The sequence below is a fragment of the Canis lupus genome, chromosome 27, assembly GCF_048164855.1.
Source record: "Canis lupus baileyi chromosome 27, mCanLup2.hap1, whole genome shotgun sequence".
NCBI classification, from domain to species: domain Eukaryota; kingdom Metazoa; phylum Chordata; class Mammalia; order Carnivora; family Canidae; genus Canis; species Canis lupus.
Genome location: NC_132864.1, coordinates 40,497,574 through 40,525,337, shown reverse-complemented (window position 1 = coordinate 40,525,337; position 27,764 = coordinate 40,497,574). Strand labels below are relative to the sequence as shown.

The 27,764-nt window shown below is 46.6% G+C and overlaps 1 protein-coding gene and 1 long non-coding RNA gene across 5 annotated transcripts in view; one reads left to right on the top strand and one right to left on the bottom strand.

Moving 5' to 3' along the window:
* The window catches only part of SGMS1 (sphingomyelin synthase 1), a 91,833-nt gene extending 90,526 nt beyond the window's left edge, over positions 1-1,307 (bottom strand). For 2 of the 3 annotated variants that reach the window (XM_072803720.1, XM_072803722.1), the window contains exon 1: positions 761-938. The gene's annotated coding sequence lies outside the window, so the exon portion shown is untranslated. Of the gene's footprint in view, positions 1-760; positions 939-1,242 lie in introns of those variants that run through there. The other variant, XM_072803723.1, reaches the window with a different exon arrangement.
* On the top strand, positions 300-22,227 carry LOC140619794 (uncharacterized). 2 transcript variants are annotated; one of them, XR_012019580.1, is made up of 3 exons: positions 300-465; positions 3,107-3,302; positions 11,181-11,536. It is a non-coding gene; the product is annotated as an uncharacterized lncRNA (long non-coding RNA). The 2 variants fall into 2 exon arrangements; XR_012019579.1 differs by lacking the exon at positions 11,181-11,536 and adding an exon at positions 21,329-22,227 and having other exon boundaries at positions 301-465.
* The last annotated feature ends 5,537 nt before the right edge of the window (positions 22,228-27,764 follow it).

Sequence of the window (27,764 nt, the reverse complement as noted above, 5' to 3'; positions counted from 1 at the left end):
CATTAAAAATTCTATCCGGTTATTTACTTAGTGCCTTTAGAAGGGATTTCTTTCTAGGCACGTTTTCTTCATAGACCTGAAAAGTCAGCTGCAAAGAAGTTCACGGTCTCTGTTTGAATCTTGCCTACTGCATTAGGCTCTCTCTCCGTAAAGGAGGGGTAAGACCGTTCACAGCGTGGTTCCCTTCGTGACTCCATAAGGCGGCTGCAATATTCCTCTTCCAACCCGATGCTGCTGGCGGCACAGCGTGGCTGGCAGTGGTGACGCCCGTTGCCCTGTGCGGGTCCTTTTACCCAAACAGAACAATCCCAAGATTCCGCTTCTCCTGCCCCTACATCTCCCCCCTCCTCCTGCAGAACCTTCCAAAACAGACCCCACCATACAAATCTCTACGCCTCTACAGACTAGTTTCCTACATGGAAAGGTTCTCGAGGAAGAGGCACGACTTCACATCTACGGAAATGGGTAGGAAATATCAGAAAGGGAGACAGAACATGGAAGACTCCTAACTCTGGGAAACGAACTAGGGGTGGTGGAAGGGGAGGAGGGCGGGGGGTGGGGGTGACGGGGTGGCGGGCACTGAGGGGGACACTTGACGGGATGAGCACTGGGTGTAATTCTGTATGTTGGCAAATTGAACACCATTAAAAAATAAATTTATTATTTTTTAAAAAAGACTCATACCTGATCTACTTAAAAAAAAAAAAAAAAGAAAGAAAGAAAAGGAAAGGAAAGGTTACGGTGGTAAGAATGGACGCACCTGGGGCTCAGGTGTCCCGGATTCTTACTCCGCTCCCTCCGGTGTAACTTCCGAGCCCGCGCATTCCCGTCGGGCGGTCACTTCCACGAAGCCCAGGAGAGCCGCCAGAGGCCGGCACACGCAGGAGGCAGGGCCGTGGAGCGAGCACGCGGAGCACGTGCGCCCTTGTGGCCCAGCACCGGCTCCCGGCGGCAGCTCCCGGCGGGGGGCGGCCTGCGAGGAGCGGGCCTGCGGGGGCCCCGGCTGGACAGGCCTGCGGGGAGCGGGCGCCGCCCCCGCTGGACACCCCGCGGTACGTGCGATGCCACCCCTCCCTCCCTCCCTCCCTCCCGCCGCTCTCCGCGTGGAGAGCCTGTGCGGGCGCGGCCCCCGCCCCGACAAGACCCGCCGTCCCAGGAGGGCCCCGGGCGGCGGGCGCACCCCCGGCCCGAGCGCGCACCCCGGCCCCGAGCGCGCACCCCGGGCGGCGGGCGCACACTTACGTCTCCGCTCCCCGCGGGCAGGTCGGCGCGGCTCCCGCGGCTCGGGCGGGCGGGGAGGAGGAGGGCGGAGGGCGGCGGGCGGCGGGGGGTACACCCGCTCCCGCTCCCGCTCCCGGCCCCGCGCTCTCCGCTCCGGGCTCCGGGCTCCGCGCTCCCGCACCCGCTCCCGCGCTCGGGGCCGCGGGCGGCAGGCGGCAGGCGCGCCGGCTCGTACCCGGAGGCTCCGCGGGTGTGGCCGGGCAGCCGAGGTTTTTGGAATGCAGGGTGTGGCCCTCTAACACAGCAAAAAAGAAATGAGTCAGCCCGTGCGATCCTAACCAATAAGCGTGTTCATTGTCGGCTAAGGCGGAACTTGCCTGTCTTGATTTATATCAGGCTTAGGAGCCCGGTACAGCCTTTAAAAGAGGTTTTTTTCCCCCCCGAACTTCAGCCTTGAACAACTTCCAAGAACGCAGCAGAGGCTCTTTAAAAACTCTTTCAAAGCCAGAGTCAGTGTCAGGACATGCTTGACCGGCGGGTGCAGGTGAGTGCTACTGCTGTAAGAAAGTCCGTGAGCGAGGCTGCGATTCTGGGTGCAGGAGCGGGGGCCTGGCACCGCCACACACGCGGGTCAGAGCTCGGACACCGCGGCCGACACCGGGCAAGGCAACTCCGCAGCGAGGGCGTCGGATGAGACGCCCACCTGACACTTCCACTTCGTGGAACAGCTTCTACGGAGTAAGACACGCAAGGCATTTGGCACAGTGCTTGACATTCAGCGGGGCGCTCACACCATGCTGGGTTTGGCCCCTGTAAGTTCTGAACCCATCTCCAAAACTATGGACAAACCAGCTATCACTTTTTAAAAATTATTTTCAACGTTAAAATATGCAAATAATTTTACAGCTGAAATAGTACTTTAGTGTTCTGTAGACTTTAAGCGGTTAAAGGAACTTTTGGTTTAGGATTCTTGGATTTAATGTTATTATACAACAGGAACTTTACTATGAAAAAAAAAGGTTTAAAATTGAAGCAATTTCATTTATGCCACAGTAAACCAACTATTATTTTTTAATTTTTAAAAAGATTTTTATTTATTTATTTATTCATGAAAGAAAGGCAGAGACACAGGCAGAGGGAAACTAGGCTCCCTGATACAGGACTTGATTCTAGGACCTCCGGATCACGACCTGAGCCAAAGGCAGATGCTCAACCACTGAGCCACCCTGGCATCCCTAAACCAACTTTTAAAAAAGTAAGATTCTGCAAATCACTCTATCTGGGTTACTATAGAATAAAAACTATTTAAATTGTAGTATGTAAAGGAAACCATATGAGCGGGTGCAGGAGCGCGGAGCCCGGAGCAGAGAGCGCAGGGCTAGGGAGCCGGGAAACTTTATATGATAGAATAAATATTTTTATTGTAGAAAAAATATTTAAGGGAGTTTTAGGTAGCTGGGAATTGGCAAATCACAGAAGACTCCAGAACTACTATGTCCTATGGACCAGTTAAGAAACGAATTGATGGGGCAGGGCAGCCTCGAAGTCTCAGCAGTTTAGCACCACCTTCAGCCCAGGGCACGATCCTGGAGTCCCGGGATCGAGTCCCATGTCGGGCTCCCTGCATGGAGCCTGCTTCTCCCTCTGCCTCTGCCTCTGCCTCTGTCTCTGCCTCTCTCTCTCTCTCTCTCTCTCTCTCTCTCTCTGTGTCTCTCATGAATAAATAAATAAAAAATCTTAAAAAAAAAAAAGAAACAAGTTGATGGCTAATAGGAGTAGAGTGTTTTAACAGAGGAAGAATTTTTTTTTTTTTTTTAAGTAACAAATTAAACCTTCTAACTTTGGAGAAAATCTCCTGAGTTTAACTTCCTCTTATTTTTTTTAGAACCGATCATTCATTCCATAAGCCAAATTTTCTCCAAAATACTCACTGGCCAAAGATAAAATCTAAAGTGAGAGCAAAGGCCCTTCCTAAAATGGGGTTTTCTTCAAAGCAGCATGGAAAGAACAGAGCACCAGGACTCAGGAGCTCCAGCCCTCATCCCAGCTGTGCCCATAAGAGACCAGGAGCATGGTGCGAGGTAAACCGGTTCATCTCTCTCAAGAGTTCCAAAAGTTCTTCCACCTGAAGGACCAACTTGTAGTCCAAACAGGCAGGCACAAGATAAGCCTATTACCTCAAAATTTTCCTAGCAACAGGCATCAGTGGGCCCATAGTCTAGATGATAAGGTTGAAAATCTCTCTTGACTCTCACATAAAGGTAATCTCATTGTCCTAGATGCTTTGAGTTAAATTCTGGAGTCATCTGAGAACACACGTTCTCTCTTTCATTCACTATCAACAGGTATGATGACAGCCTCCTAGTCATCTCCCATTATCTGTACCATTCTTGCCATTCCGGGTTCAGGTATTCATCCCCCTGTGCCAGGTCACCGAGGCTGAGTGTCCCCAACTGCTGTTCCAGCTGCCAAGTCTCCCTCTCTACTCCCAAAGCAGCATCACCCTCACATGATACATGCGAAAGTCCAGCATGCCACCATGTCAGAAACCTTCCCTCTATCAGTTGAACAGCTACGGTTTTATAGTAGAGATCCAAAGGAAAACATCCGCTTTTTGGGCAACTTTCCTCAAACATTCATGCAAATTAATATGTATTTTTAAGAACGGCGATTTTCTGTTTACAAAAATACTATAAGCAGTTAACACTGGCCAAACTGATGATATGTTGGCTGTTACACCAAGAATAGCAGCTCTTTTATATGGGAAGGTTGTATATATATAAAACTGTTGTGTATTTGAGCAACTGAGTAAACTTATCACCTGCAATCTGAAAAATGCAATTGTATGTGTGTAGATATATACAGATACACTGAGATACACGAAAGAGGAAGGGAAAGGCAGCTGTCCAGAAAAGAGAGAGAGAATTTAGTTTGTTTCTAATGCCTAGGATCCAGGCAGGCTTAAAATTCACAGAGTGGGTGCTCTGTCCAGGAAGAAGAGCTTCATAAATATGTCTACCTGCAATCCTAACACTCAAAGCACTTGAAAGATGTTTACAATAATCCTTATGCTCCCAAAGCAAGGACCGAGTTGCCAGTGTTGCCAAAACGTCCTTACAGATGTCTTTTTTGCCTAAAGTACAAAACTATCAGTAGTACAGGCTATCGTTGTATGGTTCAAAAAAGTGACGATCAGCCCACCGGCCCAATGCCATGTTGCTCAGTCATTCAAAAGCTGGCCTTCACCTTTCCAACCCCCATCTTCCATCTTAGGAACCCTCCATCAAATAACCCAACTGATCTACCTGCTGTCCCCCTAAGGCAGTGGACAGCACTACCTTCCTGTGGAGGCCCACACCACACCCCCTGGCAGTAGGTAGACCTCTTCTCACTCTTCATACTAGCCATGACCTTCCAGACCCTTCCTTTTCCTAGAACCCTCCCCACTGGCTCAAGCCTTGGAGAACTTTCCTTTCCTCAAATGCCTACAGACCTTATTTTTTATACCTCCGTCTCAAAACTGATTTACAGAACCTCAGCGTTGCTCTTTGATTCAAGATCTCTCCCTGACCTTTCTCTCTGGCCAGATGATATAAGTCTATCTGAGGATGAGGTTGTGTCTCAAAGGCTTTGTATCCCCAGCACATGGCAGATTCTGAATACACAGTCATGTTGATGTGACTGATGCTCCAGTTCTACAACAGCCATGAAGGAGAAGGGAAAACGTTCCTCCTAACTGCTGACACATCAGGAATAAGCAGATATTATAGCTGTCCAAGCCAGTTGGCAGGCAGAACTCAAGCGGCAGATGCATTTCTTTGCTCTCTCTGACATGTTCCAACAATACCGAATGCTACAACTGAGAGCACAAATTGGTACTTCCTAAAAGGAAGTAGGGTTTACGAAAGAGTGTCATCACATAAAATCTCAGTTTCTCCAACACGAACCCACTGAAGAAAACAAAAGCATTCAGTCATATTATCTTCCCTTTCTAGTAAGGAACACACACACACACACATTGGGTCATCTTGCCAAAGTGCCAATCTGTCCGTAAAGATAAACGTCTCTCTCAACATACATGGTATAGTCACGAGCAGCTACCTGCTTACCTACTAATGCTCCTAATTATAAACAGTAGCAAAAGGCAGTCTTCAACGCAACTTATAACTACTAGAACCATCATATGTATATGTTTGTTTATATGGTTTAAAATCAAACATTATAGATGCCTGTATTAGCACAAAGTCCTATCAGAATCATTATCTCTCTTACTTTTTTAAAAAAGGTTTTATTTTAATCACCCGGTGCTCATCACAACAGGTGCCCATCACCTGTTTCATGTCCCCCCTCCCCCTCCAGTGACCATCAGTGTGTTTTAAGTCATTATTTCTCTCTCTCTCTCTCTTACACACACACACACACACACACATAGTCACTGGTATCCTTTGATTAGTGCTAATTAATATATTTCTGCTTTTATGAGATAGGCATAAACACTACCATTGTTCTCAAAAAGCTATGTTATAAATCAGCTGTCCTACTATGTAATTATATTTATGATAATTGTCATGACAAAGACACAACTTCTTAAACATTCCAAGTCTAAACAAATGAATTAGTCACCTTTTTCTAACTTGCCGGTAACAGAAATGGCACTTGAAGCATCGCCAGTAAAAGCAAGGAGGGCACATGATGTAATGAGCACTGGGTGTTATATAAGGCTGATGAATCACTGACCTCTACCTCTGAAGCTAATAATACACTATATGTTAATTGAATTTAAATTAGAAAATAAATAAATTATAAATAAATAATTAAAAATTAAAAAAATAAAAGGTGGAATGTGTTGACTTAAGTAACCCAGCAACAGGAGAGTCATAAGGGTAGCTGGGCTTTAGGATCAACTCAAAATAAACTCCACCAGGACTAGATGGTTTCATTCTTCCTTTCTGAAATCTGTCTTCTTCCGCTTAAATCCCGGCTCTGCCAGTAAAAGGGACTATACTATAGTTATAATTTTAAAGATTTTCGGAAAAAACTCACACAGGTCCCACTTGGGGCCATGCGCCCACCTGGTGGGTCAAGGTCCTCTGTTTGGCAGGTCTACAATAAAACTACCTGGTTAGATTTGCAAGAAGAGCAGTAATTTCTCCAGAAGGTGAGCGGACTTCCTAGAAGTAGAAAAAAGGACTCATGTGCCCCCAGGAAACCTACCGCCTATCAAGCAATTCCATTTTATGTCCAAGCAAAAGGTTATCTAAATAGTCAGCCCTCAACCTGGTAATAAATTACATTCTAAAAGTTCACTCCTAAGTATGAAGTCAATGAACTTATGTGGCATTTGAAATGCATTTCACTACAGACAAAACGTAGACAGTGGCTTCTCTGGCCAGTCTTTAGAAGCCTATTTAACTTATGATTGATCTCAAGTATAATGTTAATAATATTTCTAATATTGTACTCAAACCTCATTCTTAACACTGTCCCTATAGGAAAATATATTTGAAATTGCACCAAAACAAGAAAAAAAATTGCTCAATGTAATTCATTTACTGAGGATCTAGTCACGATAGTGCCTTCTGCTGTACACACATTATTTCCCGTTTAATATGTATACAACACAGCCAGGCAGGTGTTCGCAGCAGTACTGAGCCCACTGTTAACTAGGAGTCATGAAGGTTCTGAGCCCAAGGTCAACTGTCAAGGCGAGTCAGAGCCAGCTTCAAAACTATGGATGTTTAACCCCAAACCTGGGGTTTTAATGTCTGATCCCCACAGCTGCCAAACAGGCCTGGGCTTACAGCTCAGAGTACGGATGGCTAATGTTTCAGACTCTGTGTAAACACTGAGGTTTTCCTGCAAAAAAGAGAAGGGACAAGTGGCCAGTCACTGTCAATAACCAGACATTAACTTTCTATATTCTCCCCAACAGAGGATACTTCTCTGTGGTAGAACAAAAGAAAATATTTCTCTGGGTGAGCCCTAAACTATATCGATGCCTATGTTGATAGGAAGACCCTCTGAAAATCAAAGGTCAATAAATAGTGTCTTCAAAATAAAATTATTTTGCTCCGTTGAAGAAAGAGGGCACTATTTATTAAAACACCCATCTAAGGTGTTTTACAAGAAAATTAAAGTCGTAAAACTAACTGACATGACTCAGTTTTTTTTTTTTTTTTAGGATCTTGTTTATTTGTTTATCCATGAGAGACACAGAGAGAGGCAGAGGGGGAAGCAGACTCCCTGCAGGGACCCCGATGTAGGACTCAATCCCAGGACCCTGGGATCTTGACCTGAGCCCAAGGGCCTATGCTCAACCACTGAGCCACCCAGGTGCCCCTGACAGGACTCAATGCTGCCAATATAAACACAATGGATGCATTTAACAGCATGTACTGTTTTACACTTAAAAAAAAAAAAAAAAAAAAAAAAAACCTTTTTGGTTATATAGTATTTCATACGTAAAGAGAATTTATTTAACGTATCTGTCAGGAAAAATAATATTAAAATCAACAATCATGAACCCACCACCCAACCTTAAGACCAGACCACTATGGACACACAGTGGCAGTTCTCTGAGTATTCCTTCCTCTGTCTGGGGCTGTAACCCTTTTTTTCTGTGCATATTGGACAAAAAAGTTTGAAGGCTCTTGGTTCAAGATGGGACTTGAATAATAAATTAGTCATGTGCCTTTTGAAATGCAAGTGGAGAAGGGATCAGAAGCGGCGAGAAAGGAAATAGCTGAATGACTGGGAAACTACATCGTGCATTGTCTTAGCCCAGAAACTACTAGTCAGACTACTTCTTGGAGCTTTTGGTGTCGCGCCATGGTCCAAAGCCAGGGTGAGTCACTGGGAGCATGAAATCAAGTTAGATCCCCTGAACACCTGTCTGATTATTAGACACAGGATCTGAAATATGACAGGACAACTCCAAGTTATTCCAAATTGAGGTAAGGTATTACTAAGCCCATGCAGAGCCTTCTCTCATCAGACACCACAAAGAGAAAATGCAAAGGAGTGCTCTAACAACAGCAACCTCCACTTCATACAGCACAGAGAAAAGAACCAATAACTTCGGTGGCGCAGTGGGGAGAGAATCAACAAAAATGGTCAATAATTTACTGAATGTTTAATTTTGTTGTAATAACATGTTAAGCAACTTATACTCCAAGGAAAAAATTTAAGATATGTCATCTGTGAAGTTAAATGGTTTATGATACATATCAAGAGAAAAGACATACACCAATGTAGTGGATGAGTTGCTACAAAACGTTTCACTAAAAATGCAAGTTGGGAATAAGGAAGTCTAGTGTTGAGCACAAACTAGTTTGTGCTCCGGCTGCGGGGGAGGGAAGGGGGGGGAGATGAGCTTGAATGATGGGAGAGGAATGCCACTGCAAGGGCATCATAAGGATGGCACCCATCAGGGGGCTCACCTCCCTGAGCACAGCCCACCAGTGACCGTGTGACACTGGGCTCTGGACCCAACCACGTGCCCTGTTCACAGCCACTGAATACATGGCACCCAGTCACGCCACGCTCCCAGGGTCCTGAGGCTGGGCGGGGGCTTGGATTATTTAAAACCTCTAGACATCCAGACCTTGACCTGGAACATGTTTTGCAAGTGTTTGAGGAAACAAAATAAAGGGGGGTGTCTGAGTGGCTCAGCCAGTGAAGCATCTGCCTTCAGCTCAGGTCATGATGTCAGGGTCCTGGGATCGAGTCCCGTATTGGGCTCCCTGCTCAGCAGGGTGTCTGCATCTCCCTCTGCCCCTGCCCTTCCCCACTGTTTGTGTGCTCTCTCACTCTGTCTCGTTCTTTCAAATAAATAAATAAATAAATAAACAAACAAACGAAGGGGCAACTCAGTCAACCCTACACACCTAGTTAAATGCCTTATTTGAAGTGATAACGTGTGAAGAAGGTTCACCTCTCCAATGCAGGAGAAGGACAGCAGGACAGCGGGCCTCTGTGGGTTTAGGCTAAGTCACACTGCAGTATCAAAGAGTGCCAACATTCTGGAGGCCAACATGAGAGAAAGGTCTTACTATTCCTGGCTCCTGTTTGGTTCTGTGGAGGTGAGCTGTGTCCTCTTCACAGGGACCAAAGGAGAAGGAACACCCCAAGTGGGACACACTGGTCCCATGGCAGGGACAAGGGAGACATGGTGGACCCAGGCCATGCCTCGTTAAAGCTTCTACCGGGACATGGCAGGTGTCATTGCTATTCACATTGTTTTGGCCAAAATAGGTCCTATGGCCAAGAAAGCCATGGGGGCCAACCCTCAGTGGGGTGGGAAAGTATAATCTATGGGACACCTGGGTGGCTGGCTTAGTGGTTAAGCACATCTGCCTTCAGCTCAGGGCATGATCCTGGAGTCCCGGGATCGAGTCCCACATCGGGCTCCCTGCATGGAGCCTGCTTCTCCCTTTGCCTTGGTCTCTGCCTCTCTCATGATAAATAAATAAAATCTAAAAAAAAAAAAAAAAAAAGGAAAGTGTAATCCTCCCACAGGGTGGGCAGGGACAAGTGATTTGACAACAATGTCACCTACCACAAAGGGAACAGAAAATGGCTGAGGAAGTGTTTTCTTCTCTTCAGTGATGATGAAAGAGACCATTGTGGGCTAGAAAGCAGTCCCTCCCTGTCACCTTCCAAGTCTAACTGTGGCCTCACAACCCTCCCAGGGAAGTCCCCAGATCTACCCAAGGCCCTACCAGCCCCTCCCTCCAACTGCAAGCCCGGTGTCACTTCCTCAAAGCCAGCCTTGGAGGCCTCTGTTTCACCTACAGAGTGGAGACAATCCTGCACTCTCCTGAGAAAGTTTAGGGGAAATTAGGGAAGGCGATGCATTTCAAACACACAAGCACATGAAAGCAAGTAAGCATAAGGTAGTATTATTTTAAATTATGATACTTGTCTCCTAATCCATATTTTTCCCAAATTGTCTTTAAATTTTATTCAGTTTGTTAAGAAGTGTATAAAATACATGAATTAATGTCGTTTCCTTTACTTTTCAAAACCACAGGCCCCTCTAATCTTACAATTTTTTCTATACATACATACTCTTCCCGACTTCCATTAATTGTTCACTCCCTAATTTGTTGGTTTCTTAAGCCTCTCAGGAAGTTTTAGAAGGTAGAACCATTAATTATCTATTACCCATAATGAATAATTACTACCTATAACAATTAATTAATCACTTCTCCTCAGATAAGGTAAGTTAAGGAAAACCGAAGATTCTCACAATCTTTGTATGAGGCAGGCTATGGACTCCCACATGGCTCCCAACTGAGAATGAATAAGGGCTGGGCCCGGCAGGCCCCATCTCCCACCGACAGCCCCAGCTAGCGGGCCTTCCCTCTTGGCCTGCTGCTCAACCGCACCTCCCGCCTTTCCCCAGAGTGAGAGCTTCCCTTCCTGCCTCTACCTCTTTGCTCACTCACAGTCTGTCTTCCTGCTGGAATGTTCCCGAAGGCACTGCCCCGACTCTGTTCAGAGATCTGCCCACGGAGCTGGGCAGGTGCGCCACATGGCATGCCCAGAGATGTTCACCACAGTGAGCTTTACGAAGAGGAGGAGGAGCGGAGAACCACCAAAATGCCCGCTCCCGGGGATCCGGTTAAACAATACGGGCCGCGTAACACAGGAACCGCTGCCAAACAGGATGTATTTATCAACATGGTATGGTTTCAGTACACGGTCAACCAAATTAGGTGTCAAATGATATTTACCACAAAAGATCCATTTTAGAAGAAAAAAGAAATGCATGTCAAACCCAGGCTTAGGAAGAGGATGGTAGAAAACCAGAAAGAAACCAGAAAAAATGAAAAACTAAAAAAAATAGTCAATAATGGTATCTGTAGGTAGATGATATTGATGAATTTTCAATTCTTAATAACTTTCACATTTTTAAAGTTCTTTCCAATTGTTAACCTTTATGATTTTTAAAATAGGTATTTGAATTAAAAAAGCACAGTCACTAAATACCCACGGCACCTGTCATGTGCTGCTGCAAGTCTCCTTGACCTCGTCACTCCCGCCACACAAGGCACTTCTCTCTCCAACTGATTTCCAAAACACTCACTGTATCTCCTATGACATCGACCACATCACGACCTGCGACTCCCAAGTACAGAGCACACTTCGGAGCGCGCTGATCGACCACCGTGCCAGGCTGCAACCTCCCCACCCCCAAGGCCTACACACCTGCCAGCTCTCCAGTCAAACTCGCATCCATACTGGGGATGCCCAGAAATAGCATCAGGTCCCTCCTGGGAGAGAAATCATAAATCAGAATATTTTATGTGTGGTGAGGCTCCTCGGCTGGTTATTTCTCCCAAGTCTGCTTTCACAGCGACCCAAGACACTCTTATTCATCTTGATTGAAACACAAGTCAATATTTCTTAATCCAGGGGCAAGCGTCTCAGGTTTCCATCCATCAGTTTCAGCATGAAAGGGGCAAGAATTGCTTTTGCAATAATCCAAGTCCGTTCTTGACTCAGAAGGAGCTATAAATATCTATTGTTTCAGGAGGAAATAAGGGAAATAAATGTTTTAAGATTATGTAAGTCCGTTTCAGGGAACTGACACAAACGAATGTTTTGAAATACCCAGGACATTTTTTTTTAAGGTTCAGTAAAGAATGTGTTCTGAGAGCAAGGTGGGTGAGATTTAGAATAAAAACCACCACCACAATCTTAGCTGTTACTGAGCGATTTCAGGCTCCCATTGTCCCCTGGAAAGGGCAAGCTAGCGGGCTGGGGGAGCACGGGCTACCTGCTCCAGGGTCCCTGGTGCCCTCCATCCCCCTCCCGAAGACCTGCATCAAGCCAGTGTGAACCTGACACTGCCCACATACCATCCTGTTTTGTTTCTCTCTCTCTGGAGACAATGTACTTTCATGAAAACTTCATTTCTGAACAAAAGCAAAGCAACGAGCCATCGCTGGTGAGGAGGAAGCCTGGCTGCTGGTCCCTGCAGTGTCACTACCTGACAAGGTGTAGGTTCCAGGGAGCACAGCAAAGGCACAGAACAAACTGGAAAGGGAGTGGACAGCCTGCCTGTGTGCAACCACTGTCACTGCACAGCCCGGAGAGGCGAGGGTGCCAGGGCAGTGACATCACGAGGTCAACAAGCCTCAGGCAACAGGTTTCCATTCTAAATTGGTCTCAGGACTTATCTTCAGCTCCAGAAGCCATGTGAGCTTGGCAACTTGAGGGTTCGAGCACAGATTCAAGAGCAAACCTTGCTTTCACCAGTCAAGACAAACTCTTACCACCAGGGCTAGGACAGGTAATTGAAGAATTGTGGCCTCCAGCTGTCTTCCCATCGGGAAACCTATGGCTTGGCCGTCCTACCAGTCCACTGGGGCAGACTGTGAGCAGTGGTTCAGCACAGCCATCGTTCAAAGTTAAACTATATAAACACACAATTAAAATAAATTAGACTAACACAAAGATAAGAAATACTCAAAACTCACCACTTCCAATTTTATTACACTTTATGCCCTTGGTGTAGCTTTCACTGCGGTGTGTGGCTGGTATTAAACTATGCAGAGGTGAGCGCCTGCCCATCCCTCCCCAACTCTGCTTACAGTGACTGTGTCGTGGTGGGAAACCAGCCACGCTGGAGTATTGACATCACAGAACTCAGCAAACACTGTAACCCTGTCCTCCCTTACCCCCCTCCTCATCCTCCCTCCATCTTCCCTCTGTCCTTCTCCTCCTCCCATCCTCCCTCCATCCTCCTTCCCATCCTTCCATTCTCCCTCTGGTCCTCCTTCTCATCTTCCCTCCATCCTCCCTCCCATCCTCCTTCTCTTCCTCCCATCCTCCCTCCAGTCCTTCTTCTCATCCTCCCATCTTCCTCTCATCCTCCCTCCAGTCCTCCCCTCCCATCCTCCTTCTCTTCCTCCCTCCAGTCCTTCTTCTCATCCTCCCCTCCTCCCTCCCATCCTCCTCTCATTCTCCCTCCAGTCCTCCCTTCCATCTTCCTACTCTTCCTCCCTCCTGTCTTTCCTCTCATCCTCCCATCCTCCTCCCATCCTCCCTCCAGTCCCCCCTCCTGTCCTTCCTCTCATCCTCCTTCTCCTCCCTCCCATCCTCCTTCTCCTCTTCCCTCCCCTCTGTCCTCTCTCCACGCCTCCCTCCTTACCCCCTCCTGGCTGGTCAGGTCTCAGCATTCCTCTGTACATCAATGCTTGCGATGCTGACCCACCACGGCCTGACAGTAGTTAAGGAAGTCCAGCTGGCCAGGCTGTGTCAAATATGGGCTTGTACATTGTCCATCACGATACAAACATGAGGAAGGGGAGTAGCCACAGGTGACCCATGAACAACACTGGGTTGGGGGCACCAACTTCCCACATAGTCAAAAATCTGTGTGTAACTTTTGACTGTCCAGAAACTGAACTTCTGACTGCCTACTGTTGACTGAAGCCTTACTGACATCGACGGTCGACACCACGCACCTCGTATGCTGTACGTGTTGCATATTATATTTTTACAACAAGGTGAGCTGGAGAAAATATCACAGAGAAAATCCCAAGGAAGGGAAAATACACTTAAAGAACCGTACTATAAAACCTCTGTGCACAAGTGGACCTGCATGGTTCAGACCCGTGCTGCTCGAGGGTCAGCTGTACTTTTACAGCAGCCCTATAACGTACCAGTCAGAGCACAAAGCACTACCCACCGTCTTTCCTCCCATGAGAGGACTATCAAGCCCAGGATTCAGAGGCTGAGAGGCTGAGTAACTGCCCAAAAGCACAAAGATAAGAGTCAGGCCTGTGACCGTCTGACCCAGACGTATGTACCTTTTGACTAGGCAAGCCCTCATACTGACACCATCATCGTCATAACGAAACCAGAAGTAACCGCATCTAACTGTCAGATCACTGGCAACCAGTAATAGCCTCTGATGCGTAGAAAATGAGATACTCAAAGGAGGACGTGGGGAGGGGAGCAGGCAAAGAGCTCAACTCTATTCACATTCCCCAAGTTTATTCACACTGATTTCCAAAATGTCCATACCAACCGTTGCTGAGAAATGGAGCTCACTGAACCAGTTAAAGCTGTATTTGAGCAGGGCTTCTCCAAAGTTAATATGAAAGAAATCCTCCTTTAATCCTTTAAATATTTAGTCTCTATCTGCCCAACTGCTACACCCAACATAAAAGAACACACAGATCAGGATAGAATAATTATACAAAAGGTGGCAACAACTTTTTGAAGGGTTTGAATGTTTATTTTTTAAGCATTTTCTCTTTCATACTTTTATGCTATTTGATTGTGCTATGCTTTTCTGTGGTTTCTCAGGGAATGTTCACCCAGTAATTGAAAGACTTCCAAAGGGCCAACAAAATTTTACTTACTGATTATGTAAAAGAATTCTTGTCATCTTGGCTTCCTATAAGTTACCAGCTTCTCCCATCGTTCCAGCACATTTCCATCACCTGTCATGAGGAGAAAGGGTCTGATTGGTAACACGTCTCAGGAAGACCAGTTCTGGATTTCTACATTCATCTTTTCCTCCCCTTATAACCAAAACAAATAGTCATCTGTTCCTTTCTTTTCAAAATCAAAAAAGGACACAGCTATCTATGCTCTGTTCAAAAGAATAACAACACAGAGCACCCCAAAAAAAACAAAGATATAAAGAGCAGTATTTCTACTGCTGGGGCTTGGGGTGGAGAGCCCCTACAATGCCCTACCTTATGTTTTTGGGAAGAGATGTGTGCCTGTTTCCTGGGAGGAGGCCAGCTACCTCTCCCTCGCCCCTGCCCCTCCTTGCACTCTTCTGGAAGGTGAGTGACAAATGTGCCTGGGAGTTTGCGAGGAAGCTCTGGCTTAGTGCTCAGCCCCTGAGCTGAGTGGGGCAGTGAGGGGCTCCCTCTAGCTCCCCGCAAGCCCGGGTCAAATGCACATTGTAGTTTCAGAGATGCTTGTGAAGTCTCCAATCTTGCTTTACCAGTAATTAAACGACCAGCTCTGCTGATTCCCATAAGATCCTTGCTCTATTTCCCACACTGTTTACGACTCACAAGCTAGGAAAGATCATTAGGAAACCCAAACCACCAACATCAGGGCACCACACAAACAAAACCGTGGTTCAAAGTCCTACCACTTACTAGCCACGCGACCTTCGCAAAGTCCATTATCTCTTCCCAGCCTCAACTTCTACTTTTCTGAAAGAGGATCAAATGCTCCCCACTCTACTGTGTGGTTCAGAGGATTAAATAAGATGAGCGAGAAAATCTGCAAGTCAGGCATGCTTAGATCCAAAAGGGCATTATCCCGGAACCAGGGGCACCCATGCTCCATGCTCAGACTCGCTAACCTATCTGTGTCCAGCTCAAATACTGGAGAGTCAGTCATATAATTCAGGGAGTCATGTTAGATGCCCAGCAAAGTGCCTGCCTTCTTCCAAGAGCCAAGCATTCAGAATACGCTTTACTTTTGTTCTTTAATTTCATAATATTTTAGGGTCCATGGCCTAGGGACAAGACGTGCTGCTTTCTTTCCCCTCACAGAAGAGTCCCAAGTGAAAACACCCCGCCTGCACTGGTAAAATGCAACTACTACTCATTTTCTATGAAGAACATATGGCTCCAAGTAGACAAGACTCTTACAAGATAGGAAACTGTTGCTCTTCCTCATCTGAAGCGTCAGTGTTGTCATTCAGAGAGAAGAGACTCATGTTAATTATAAAAAAAGACACTGTCATCTCAGAAAATAGGGAGAAGCTTTAAGTTTTCCAAACTGGTAGGGATTGTGTGCGAGTGAGGGAAGCAATACAACAAATGCCACGTAAGTCCAGAGAGCCTCCTAGTAACGAGGAAAGAACTTGCTGACATCCAAAACAGTAGCAGGGACTCAAAAGTTAGGGACTTAAGAGATCATACCCAACACTGAGAGGAAAGAGCCCTGTGCTCCCTGGCTGGCGAGAGCTTTCTGTGCTGGTCACTCAGCGCCGAAGACTTTCAAAACCGTAGACAGTGGAGAAGGGCTTGACTCTGGGCAGACAGGCTTGGCGGACACCTCTGCCGTGTACCCGCAGTGTGGTGGTTGCTTGTCGGGTTTCTGAATCCTTCCAAAACTCAGTTTCCAGGCCTGTAAGAGAAGGACAAGGACACATACTGTGGAGAGAAGTTATGTGTGTTAGAGAGGATGCACCGACTGTGCCCATCGTGGAACATGTTCCCAAGACATATTGGCAATGACCGTGTTTGCTAATGCGAGCATCAAAGACTAGTAAATTCATGGCCACAGTTGCAATTACAGTTTATAGCCCAGTAAATTCAGACTCTTGCCCTATGTGAACATTTTGGAGACAGGTCAATCAGACTTCTGACAAGAATATCAAACTTTCCTAAGCTGTTCTGAACAGAATGTCCGATAAAAATGCCCATCTTAGCAGACAGCCTTGACTAACATGCACGCAGAAAGCTCTAGCTGTGCATGTGTGAGCATTCTTCAGAGCAGCACTGCGTTTCCTTTTTGACGATAAATTCTTGAAAGAGGGAATGAATCATTTCCATCAGTGCTAATTCTTCTGGTGTGCAATGCCAAGTACTCAGCAGGCACCTGTGGGAATGAACAGCCACACTGAGAATAGCAGGCGGCCTATCGCCATGGCCAGCTTCACATTACAGCCTCATCATCAACAGCATGGGTTTGTCAGCTATGCTTTCAAGGGGGGGGGCGGGGGGGAGAAGACCCACAAGAAAGGCAACAGCAGCTTTTAAACAGAACTTTTTAAAAAAGATTTTATTTATTTGAGAGAGAGCTAGAGAGCACAAGCAGAGGAAGGGAGAGAGGCAGAGGGAAAAGCAGGCTCCCTGCTGAGCAGGAAGCCCATGCAGGGACCTTGAGACCCTGACCTGAGCTGAAGGCAAATGCTTTCCCGACTGAGCCACCCAGGTAGGTGCCTCCAAACAGAACTTTCTCTCCGAAAAAAAGTGCTCCTTGATCCCTTCTACATCATTGTCTTTGGAACTCACTCCAATGATGCTGACTGTTCAGAACAGGTTGGCCACTCTTCTCTTACCTTCAAAACCAGCCTATAATGCCCAGAAGAAAATCTGTCTCATTACAATGTAGTCCTGATTTTTTAAACAAGTCCTACTTTCTTTGCTTTCACAGAAAATATTTTAATAGGTTCACGGAATCCAATTCCTCCTCCAAGTTGGTAATTTGCCACCACTATGACTATTCAAAAGAATAAGCGACTTCAACAAGTGATGTTAATGAACCATCCTTTTGGCAGCAGACGCTGTGCTAAGTACTGGGGGTGGGGAAGGGGTTAGAAGGTGGTGGAGGCAAAGTGCATGTAAAAGAATGCAGTGCAAGGGTAGTATCACCAGAACATAAGCAATTAACTTATCTGATGCACCTAAAGAGAATAATCTGGATATGTAACTCCTGGCTGAGACTGTTAACAACCCAGTGACTTCTCAATCATGCTGCTTATGCACTGTTAAGATTCCCCATCAGTCATGTCAAAAATCTGGCTGAAAGGAACACACTCCTGTTTTGTTTTGTTTTGAAAATTCATTTATTTTAGAGAGAGAGGGAGAGTAGGGGGAGGGGTGGAGGGGAGGGGAGGGAGTCCCAAGCGGACCCTGCACTGAGCACAGAATCTGGCCTGGGGCTCAATTGCATGACCTAAGCCCAAACCAAGAGTCAGTCACTTAATTGACTGAGCCACCAGGCGCCCCCACACTCCCGCTTTGAATGTACCCCCTGTCCTCTACAGCAAGGCCGCACCGGCTCCCCGAGGAGGGAGGCACACGTAGGTGTCAAGATGTTCACGGACAGCAAGTGGAGTGAAGGCAGCAGAAGAAGCTAAAAGTTCTCATGCTCATAAGATGTGCTGTTTCCGACTCTTGGCCTCTCGTTTCCCTCCCAAGGAGCTGGTTCACTAAGGCGGGTCGGGGCTTCCTCTACAGGAGACGGTGTCCCACAGTCGTTAAGAGCAGGTGCTCTACAGTCACACAGAACAAGGCTCCCCAATGGACCCTGAAGACCTGGAGCATGGTGTTTAATTCTTCATCCGGAGAAGGGCAGCAACAGCACTACCACAGCTCAGTGTGGTGACACGGGCCAAAAGACACCCTGCCTGCAAACAGTCCCATCAAGCTCACGGCAAAAAAAAAAAAAAGATGCTATCCTCATCCCAAGGAGGCAAAGCAGGTACCAGGGCAATGTCACCAAAACAGAGGTGTTCTCGCAAGCTCACGCATGTTGTGGCCACTTGACCAGGCCAGAAAAAGGCTTGAAGGGACATTTGATTAGTAATAAGGCACAAACCGCTCCTATTAGCAGCATGTATATAACTTGGGAGCAAAGTGAGAGTGGCCGCCGCAGTCAGAGGTCAGCTGGCCAGTGGAAAAATCAGAAGTGGTAAAACCTGCCACAAAGAAACAAAATGGAACCACACGCTTGAGAATGCTCAGCTAAGAGAGAGCAGAGCCAGGACTCGAACCCAGGCAGCCTGACTTTGCCCTCAGTTCTTAACCACACCACACTGGCTCCTTGGCGAGGAAGACAGACCAAGACAGACCACCCCAAAGAGGACTAAAGAGATAATGATACCAAGGATCAGGTAATAAGGCCAGAAAGTGAAAGGACCCAAACCACTAATGATTCTAAATTAAAATCTAAGGCACAGTCACAGCGAGAGCCCCTAAGTGGTCGACACTAGGAATCTGAACTCATTTTGGAAATCAGCACTTGCTTTAAGACAGCAGTGACCACAAAACACAAAAGCTGAAAAGACTCCACTTGGGTCGTTTCTATAGAGCACGTTATGACCTAGAAATGCCGGCTAGTGATGTGTCACACACCCAAAATACCAGCCATTCAGGCAGGGCCCTGACAGCCTGGGCGCCACTCAGCTTCCTGCCACCTTTCCCTTGAATTTCTATAGCAGGAGAGAGGAGGAAAAGCCACTCTCAGGTGTTGAGCTCTCTGCAGGTCAGAGGAAGAAAAGAAGGCAGGAGGGACCAGAAGCATGCTCCGGGTGAAGAGGGAAAATGCAGACGGAGGAGTAGGGACACACAGAATCCACACTCCCGGTCAGCCTCATTATGGCCGACTCTACATTGGCCCCAAGGTCCCTGTCCCTGTGTCACTTCCCCCGACCCTCAGCAGGCTGGGGCCTGAGATTCTCTTATACACAGAATAAGCAAAAATGATGGGCTACATTTGGTTACCACACAAGACTATAACATCCATTCTGCTACAAGATTCCCTCCTGCTGGCTCTGAAGAAGCAGCAGTGAGGGCAGCCTCCAGCTCCCAGTGAACACGAAGCCAAAACCGAGGCACTCAGTCTGAGACCCCACAAGAAACTGCCAACGATCACATGAGCTTAGGAGGAAACCCTTCCCCGGTCAAGCTTCAGGTAACACAGAAGCCCAGGCTGATGTCTTGACCACAGCCTTAAACTTGTGCCCAGCTGAATCACAACCAGACCCCTGGCCCACAGAAACCTGGAGACGGTGTTTACACTGCTGAAGCCACTCTGTTTGGGGCACCAGTGTTCTGTGACTACAGCTAACTCGTGCAGAAGGGAAGTGCAGACGGAGTCCCTGACACAACCAGGCTGGGGGCCAGGACTCGGGACAGGGAGCTGCCTGTCCACTGGCATGCATCCTGCCATTCAGCTGTCTCTGGCTCAGACCCTGCATCTCCTCTCTTACCACACATGTCCGCACACCCCATTCTTGCCATTTACAGGACATACTGGAACACGTTTACCCAGGAAATAATAAACAAATGGTCATCGGCTACCCTACAAAGGGGATTCAGCATGCCAAACAGTGACATATTAAAACAGCAAGAGGATCTCGATCATCATAGGAACTATGTCAGGATCCTACCCCTCATAAAACAATTTTAACAGTATTTTTTTAAAGATTTTATTTATTTATTCATGAGAGACACAGAGAGAGAGAGAGAGAGAGAGAGAGACAGAGAGAGAGAGAGAGGCAGAGACACAGGCAGAGGGAGAAGCTGGCTCTATGCAGGGAACCTGACGTGGGACTCGATTCCAGGACCCAGGGATCACGCCCTAGACTGAAGGCAGGGGCTAAACCGCTGACCCACCCAGGTGTTCCAACAAAACAGTATTTTTAAGGTGATGTAACAGACTTAAAACACTTCATAAAACTCATGTTTAGAGAAACAAGCTAGAGACTTTTTGTATTAGTGGTTTTGAGAACAGAACAGAAATGAAAACATCCGAAGTTCCATCTAAACTATGCTAATACGAGCTCTTTAAAATCCAAATACAAATATTCTTTGTGTTGTTGGGTGGAGTTTTTTAATTTGCTTTTGTTTTTTTAAAAGATTTATTTATCTGAGACAGGATGAGACAGCAGCGGGACAGGCAGAGGGAGAAGCAGACCCCTCACTGAGCAGGGAGCCCAATGGAGGCTCAATCCCTGGACCCCAAGATCATGACCTGAGCCAAAGGCAGATAGATGCTTAACCTATTGCTACCCAGGCACCCGCCCCCCCAATATAAATATACTTATGTCTTCTGAACAAGAACCAATAGCTTTTACAAATAAACTCAAGTAACAGTTCTCAAGCAGAGCACGCAGCTAAGACTATCGCGGTGAGCCAGAGACCTCTAGTCTCAATAGGCCATCTTCCCTCCAGCAGACATGGGTGGGGAGATCTATAATCGCATCATTTGAAAATTGGGAAATCCTCATTAATCTTCTAGTCCCAGGCTCTCAGCGACGGATGCTGACACGACCCACAGATGTTAAGTGACCTACCCGTTCAGGATCACTCAGAAGCACAACCTAGACCTTCTGTTTCTCAGGCTTCTTTCCTACCCACGTCGACCAAACTTTAGCTTCAAGCCAGAAATAAGTGGTATCAGATCTTCTGTAAGGAACAAAATTGGAATGAACTTTCCACGACACTATAAAGCTCTTACTTATAAAGAACAGGCTCTGTGACAAGCGAAATTAAAAGTTCAATTCATTTTCAAAAACGATGTATATTATTTTCTGAGTAAATGGAGATGCCCCTAAAATAGGCTGCCTTTTCTTAAGAATGATCCACTTTTTTTTTTTTTTAAATAGGCGTTAACCAGGGAAGCAAATCAAGAGGCTCAGAACAAACACTTGTGCAAGCATGTCCACGCCACTGCTTCACACAGCTGTGTTCCTAAGCCCACTGAGCCATTCCAGACACTGTGGGGCTACCTCCTCTGCCAAGGCACTGCAGTAGGACCTGTACACGTGCGGCCTGGCTGGACACACACAGTCATGCTTCCCAGTACCTCTGGCAGAAGTAACCCCATGTGAAGAAGCAAAGAACCACAGACAGCAGATCCCGAATGCAGGATGTGTGTGCGCAGGCTGTTAACGCAGATGGCAGTTCTCTTTCTCCTGGAAACTTCTGTGTTTAAGATAAATAGCACCTTGCTTTTGTGAGTGATGATCCCACCCCTACAACAGCAGCGGGAGTTGCCAAAACAAAGGGGTTAGCCCTCCATCCCCAGGTTATGCTCCTTCAGAACTCATCATGGGACACTTTCCACAGCCTGAGACCAATTAAAAAAAAGAAGCAGTCATCGACTCAATATTCTCCTTCCTAATCTTTTCCTCAGTATCAAGAATAAACATATATTTAAGACGAAGCAAGAAGGGGACGCCCGGGGGGCTCAGTGGTGGAGCGTCTGCCTTCGGCCAAGGTCGTGACCCCCGGGCCCTGGGATGGAGTCCTGCATTGGGCTCCCCGCAGGGAGCCTGCTTCTCCCTTTTCCATGTATCTCTGTGTCATTCATGAATAAATAAATTAATTAATAAAAAAAGACAAGGTAAGAAGAAGTAAAGGCTTATGTTCTCCCTCGTAGCAGCAGGCTTCTCTCCTCCACGTGAACTTGCGCCTCGACAGGAACGACCAGGACAGGACCTCACTTAACCAGTTCGTGTTCTGCATGGGTGTGAGCGCTCCGACACAGTCCTACTAACCTGCAGAAGGTACATGAGGCACAGTACCCCCACACGCAGGGCTCTCCTAAATTTGACATGCACAAACTCACCGAAGCGGACAACAGCACAATGAGGGCTGGGGATCCTGTTCCCTAGTGTGACACAAGAGCAACGTGAGGTGGAGTTACTGAGAACGCACAGCATTCGCACGCCCACCTGTCCTACAGAGCACTGGCAGGAGGCCCCCAGTCCCCGTGGCCTCAGGTGGCCGTCTGGAATCTTCCTTGGGTGAGGGGAGTTAGGAGAACGGTGGGTTTGGGAGCAGGGCCTGGGCAACACGGCCCAGACTCTCCTGACTCCCCCTCTTCTCAGGGCCATGGGGACTCCTCACAGGACGGGGGGCAGTGCAGGCTGCTCCCTGCCCCACGATGGGGGGAGACCTGTCTCACTCACACACGGAAGTCCAGAAAAGCTGTGGGGCCCCACTCCCCTCATCAACCTCTGCAGGGCTAACTGCCACTGGTCCATCCACTGGCCCAAGGTCCGTGAGAAACAAAGGCGTCAGTCCACTATGCATCCTCTCAAGACCTGACACAAGTTTTAGAGCCCAAACAGGTGGCAAGACCTTTGTGGAAAAGGTAAATATTTTGAAAGGAAGGAAGGAAGGAAGGAAGGAAGGAAGGAAGGAAGGAAGGAAGGGAGGGAGGGAGGGAGGGAGGGAGGGAGGGAGGGAGGGGAAAAGAAAGGAAAAGACGAAAGAAATGAAACCCAAACCCAAAGGGACACAAGAACAGAAATGACAGTCTACCAGAGTCTGCAGGGTGAGTCCAGGAGAGAACGCTCTTCTCACTCACTGTCCAGCGGCATCTAAAAGACAAGGCCAACCCTCTACTTTCTTCTCTGTGTTGGCTCTAAGAACACCATCTCCTCTCCAAATATGTAAAATGGGCACAGGAAGCCTCTGCCACTGCAGCAACCTAATGTAGGGAGTGGGATCTCCCTTGGCATCAGCTGCGTCACTTTTGCACAAGGCGCGTCAGAGGTGTGTCAGCCTGGCTGGCAGGGCCTGTACGGTGACCCACTGCGTGACATTCCTACCACAGAGGGTACAGGGACAAAAATCACAGCCCCAACTTGGGCATCCAAAAATAAAAAGGCCTCTAACTTCCTGACTTCTCACTTGAACTTCCATGGACTCTCAAAACGCAGTGTTTCTGGTTTTAAAAATGCACTGAAAAGGTTTTCATTCAGTAATATTGATTTTTGGTTTTGCTATGGGGATATTTTTATGCAGATCATTTGAGCTTCATCCTATTCAAACTGTATTTAATGAGGATAGTTTCCTTGGTGTTATCTGAGCAACATTTTTTAAAAAAGATTTTTAAAATTTATTTATGAGAGACACAAAGAGAAAAGAGGGAGAGGGAGAAGCAGGCTCCATGCAGGAAGCCCAATGTGGGACTTGATCCAGGGACCCCGGGGTCACGCGCTGGGTCGAAGGCAGATGCTCCTCCACTGAGCCACCCAGGCATCCTCTAAGCAAAAATTTCAAATAAAAACACACCACCTTCGTTCCACAATACATTTAAAAACACAATTAACTTCACAAATACAGTTATGGGAGTGAAGGAAGTCAGTCATCTAGCATTGCCACCTTCACAAAAAAAGAACACATCTCAGATTTGACAGCACTCACATGCCCCCATCATGCCACACCCCTGATGTGGTAGGTAAGGCAGCTAGGGTATGACCCCCATCTTCAGAAGAAGAGCCTGAGGTTCAGAGGAGTACAGGACACGCCTACGGCAATTACTTTGTAGTGGCAGGGCTCAACTTTAAGGAGTTTTCTTGGAGAAGAGGCGCCTGGCTGGTTCTGTTGGTAGAGCATCTGACTCTTGATCTCGGGGTTGTGAGTTCAAGCCCCACACTGGGGGTAGAGCCTACTTAAAGTAAACAAATAAATAAACCATTTTCTTAGAGCCAAAATTTGTGCTTTTTCCCCTGTAGGCCTCTATGAAGCAATGGAAAGGATGAGAAAAGCTTCTGAGAATGAGCAGTGAGCAAAACTGAAGTGGAGAGGACCCCTGGGTGGCTCAGTTGGTTGAGCATCCAATTCTTCATTCTGGCTCAGGTCACGGTCTCAGGGTCATGGGATCAAGCCCCCTGTTGGGCTCCAAGCTCAGCAGAGTGTGCCCTTCCCTCTCCATCTGCTCCTATCTCCACTCACTCTCTCTTGCTCTCAAACAAATATTTAAAAATTTAAGTGGAGAAGAGCCAAAAACAAAGGCTGACAGTGGTGGTGATGTAGTGCACTATGAGGCCATGTGACGTCAGCCCCATTTGTTCACCAGCTCACCAGGGAGTAACTGGTCAGAAGAGAGAGAAGAAAGAAAAAAATCGCATGAAAAGGACCCAACAGATGGGCTGTGGAGAATAGGGGAAGAAATACATACCAACCAAAAAAAGAAATTATGTGGGGCATTTGGTTGTGGATCATGCCTAGACAGTCAGTAGATGTTTTCTGGAAAGGCCCAAAGAGTCGGTATTCGGGTTTTGCAGGGCACATGGCATCTCCTGCAACCACTCAGCTGTGTAGTCACAGTGCAAAAGCACCGTGGGTGATACACAAACAACAGGGCATGGCTATGAGCCCACAGAACTGTATTGTAAAAACAGGCCTGGCGCCAGCCTTGGCCCTCCTGCTGTCGTCGGCTACCCCTGGCCTGGATGGTCACCAGACCTCCATAAGAAACCCATGAGGTACTAATAAAAGCAAGGAGAAAGATGCTACAGCCCACCTAAAATATCTGGGGCAACAGCCCCATCCAGCAGGCAGCAAGAACTCTGGGGGCCACTCCCACAGCACCTAGACCGTGGGGCCCAGCCTCACCCCTGGAGGAAGAGATGGAAGGGATACGTCTGTCCACTGCCAGTTCATCCCAAGTCACTACCATTCAAAGAACTGGTCTGTAAGACACCACGCACGCCTATGACCCTAAACTCCTTCATTACCGTTGGCACACTGGTAACTCCTTCTGAGCTCAAGGTCTGCTGCCCTTCTTGACTACAAGCTCCAGAAAGATGCCTTGCTCGACGCCTACGTACAAGACTGGCAATGAGACCCCGACTACATAGAAGGCTCTGGCATTTCAAGGTGACCCTGCACTGAGATATAGCTGGTCACCACCAAATCACCAAGCGTGATTTTGCAGAGAAGCTCTGGAGCTTTTCCAGCCTGTACCGCGTGCAGTGTGAATAAAGGCAGAGAGAAGACTGTACTGTGTCCACGTGCCAGGAAGCAGTGGGCACCTGCATTTCAACAGAGTAAGGGCGGGAAACCCATTCTCACTTGGCCAAAGTAGAAGCTATGAAGACATTTTCTCTCATGTTTCTCAGTTACAAGAACAAATGTGGTTTCAGTTCATGATAAAATGCTCCCTAACCTAGGCCCTAGCAAATTCAAAGCTATTTAGCTGGATGGATTTTAAACAACTATCTGAACAATTTCTTGTTTAAATATACACAGACAGCTTATATAAAAGCACAAACACTGACATACATACAAAACTGCTGGAACTAAGAAGGAAAAAAGGCAGATCATAAAATATGTATACTATGGTCCATTTTTGTAAATTAAAATTATAAATTTAAATTAAATTGTAAATTTTGTAAATTAAAACAAAACTAGCTAATGATGCATGCCCCCTCCTCCCCAGTGTAGTTATAGCTGGCAGAGGGATCTGGAAATTTTTATTTTCTCCTTTTTTATCTATTGGTACAGTTGGCCCTTGAACAACAGCTGACCCTGTGAACTGTGCAGGTCTACTTATACATCGTTTTTTCAGTAAATACAACAATCCAGTACAGTAAGTGCATTTTCTCTTACGATTTTTCTCAAGAACATTTTCCATTCTGGACCACTTTATCGTAATATGGTATGTAATATATACAACATACAAAATACGTGTTAATTGACTGTTTCTGTTATAGGGTGGCTTCCAGTCAACAGTAGTTATGTTTTGGAAAGACAAAAGTTATACACGGATTTCTTTTAACCATGGTTAAAAGGGGGTGGTGGGATCAGTGTCCCTAAACCCCACATTGTTCAAGGGTCAACAGGGCTTTCTTTTCTTTTTTTATACAATGACCACATATTTTTGTAAAGAATCTTTTATAAAGTTATTTCAAACAAAAAAATCTGCTGATTGGACAGTTCTTCAGAGCCTTTTCAAAGAACCAGAGAGAGAAAACGTGAAACAGGGCAATGCTGTTGTTATTTAACATAGTGTTGCTGACATAGTTAAAAAAAAAAAAAGTTTCTGACCTGCTTAAATGTTCACCCACTCCCACCAGTATCGCAGTGAGGATGCATCTCACCTGGGTGAGCACTGGCACACAAGCAAAACAGCACCAATGCTGATGGTATTAATTTCAGCTTCCAACTGCACTGTTACTTTTCCTGGAGCATGATATATTTCAAGTTGGCCTAATTTCTCTCTGGTCTTGGACTCTGCTAACTGCATAAAACACACCTAGCCAATTTCAGTGACCAAAAGGAATTCCTGGTGGTAAGAAACTTCAAAAGCTAAGTGTCCTCTCTTAAAGCTTATTGGTATAGGTCAGAAATTGCCAGGCAGACATTAGGGATATCCCCGTACTTACCTGAAGCTTAATTCCATGTTTACACTGGAATCTCCAAGAACATGCACCAAGTTAGTTTCATTGCAACTAACGTGGTTCTCTAACATCACCCTCTGTGTAAATCAGAGAGATTACCAAATTCCCCTTCTTAGAGTATGTTTTAATATCTTCTATTTCTATCCATAACTATCCATAAATACTACTATCTCATAAACACCATCTTGTGTTGAAACAACGTTGTTCTACTGACCAGTAACAAGTTTCATCCATTATACATGACTTGAGGACATTTTCAAGCTCCAAAGGAAAGAGGTTGTGGTTTATTTAAATGACTGAAATAAACCACACAGAACAAATTCCTTCAGAGATTGGTTATCCAGTGGCAGAGTTGACCTCCATCCAGTAACAATTATAAATGGTGGATGAAAATAAAAATCAGCTTTGAAGGCAGGGGGAAACAACCAGGCAGAAATGAAACTCTAGAACCCCTGAGAGGAAGGGAATCACACTCGATGATAATTTATGTTATGGCAGGAGAGTGAAAGAAACCTGTGCCACAGCACATGGAACTCAGCGCAAACCACACAGCCTTTAGTCAGAATACAGGCCTGCCACGGTGGCTGAAAATTGAGGAAGAAAGTCTCCAAAATGAGGAAGCCATCCAGGGTGAAGTCCTAAATTTGCAAATAAATACATTTGCTGGCTAAACTGAGAACTACAAGTCTAAGGATCCTGAGGAAAACAACCGGAACCTGACCAGTTCCAACAGCTAAAGAGAGTCAGAAGAGTCAGAATGAGTCTGGTGCTCCAGGGGCCTGATAAAGGCCTCAGACGTTCCTTTGAAACCACAGAAGCACTGTGACTAAAGGCACAAGCCCACTTCCCCAGACAAGTGGACATTTCCTGGGAAATACAGGCAAAACTGAAACAGCAAAGCCTA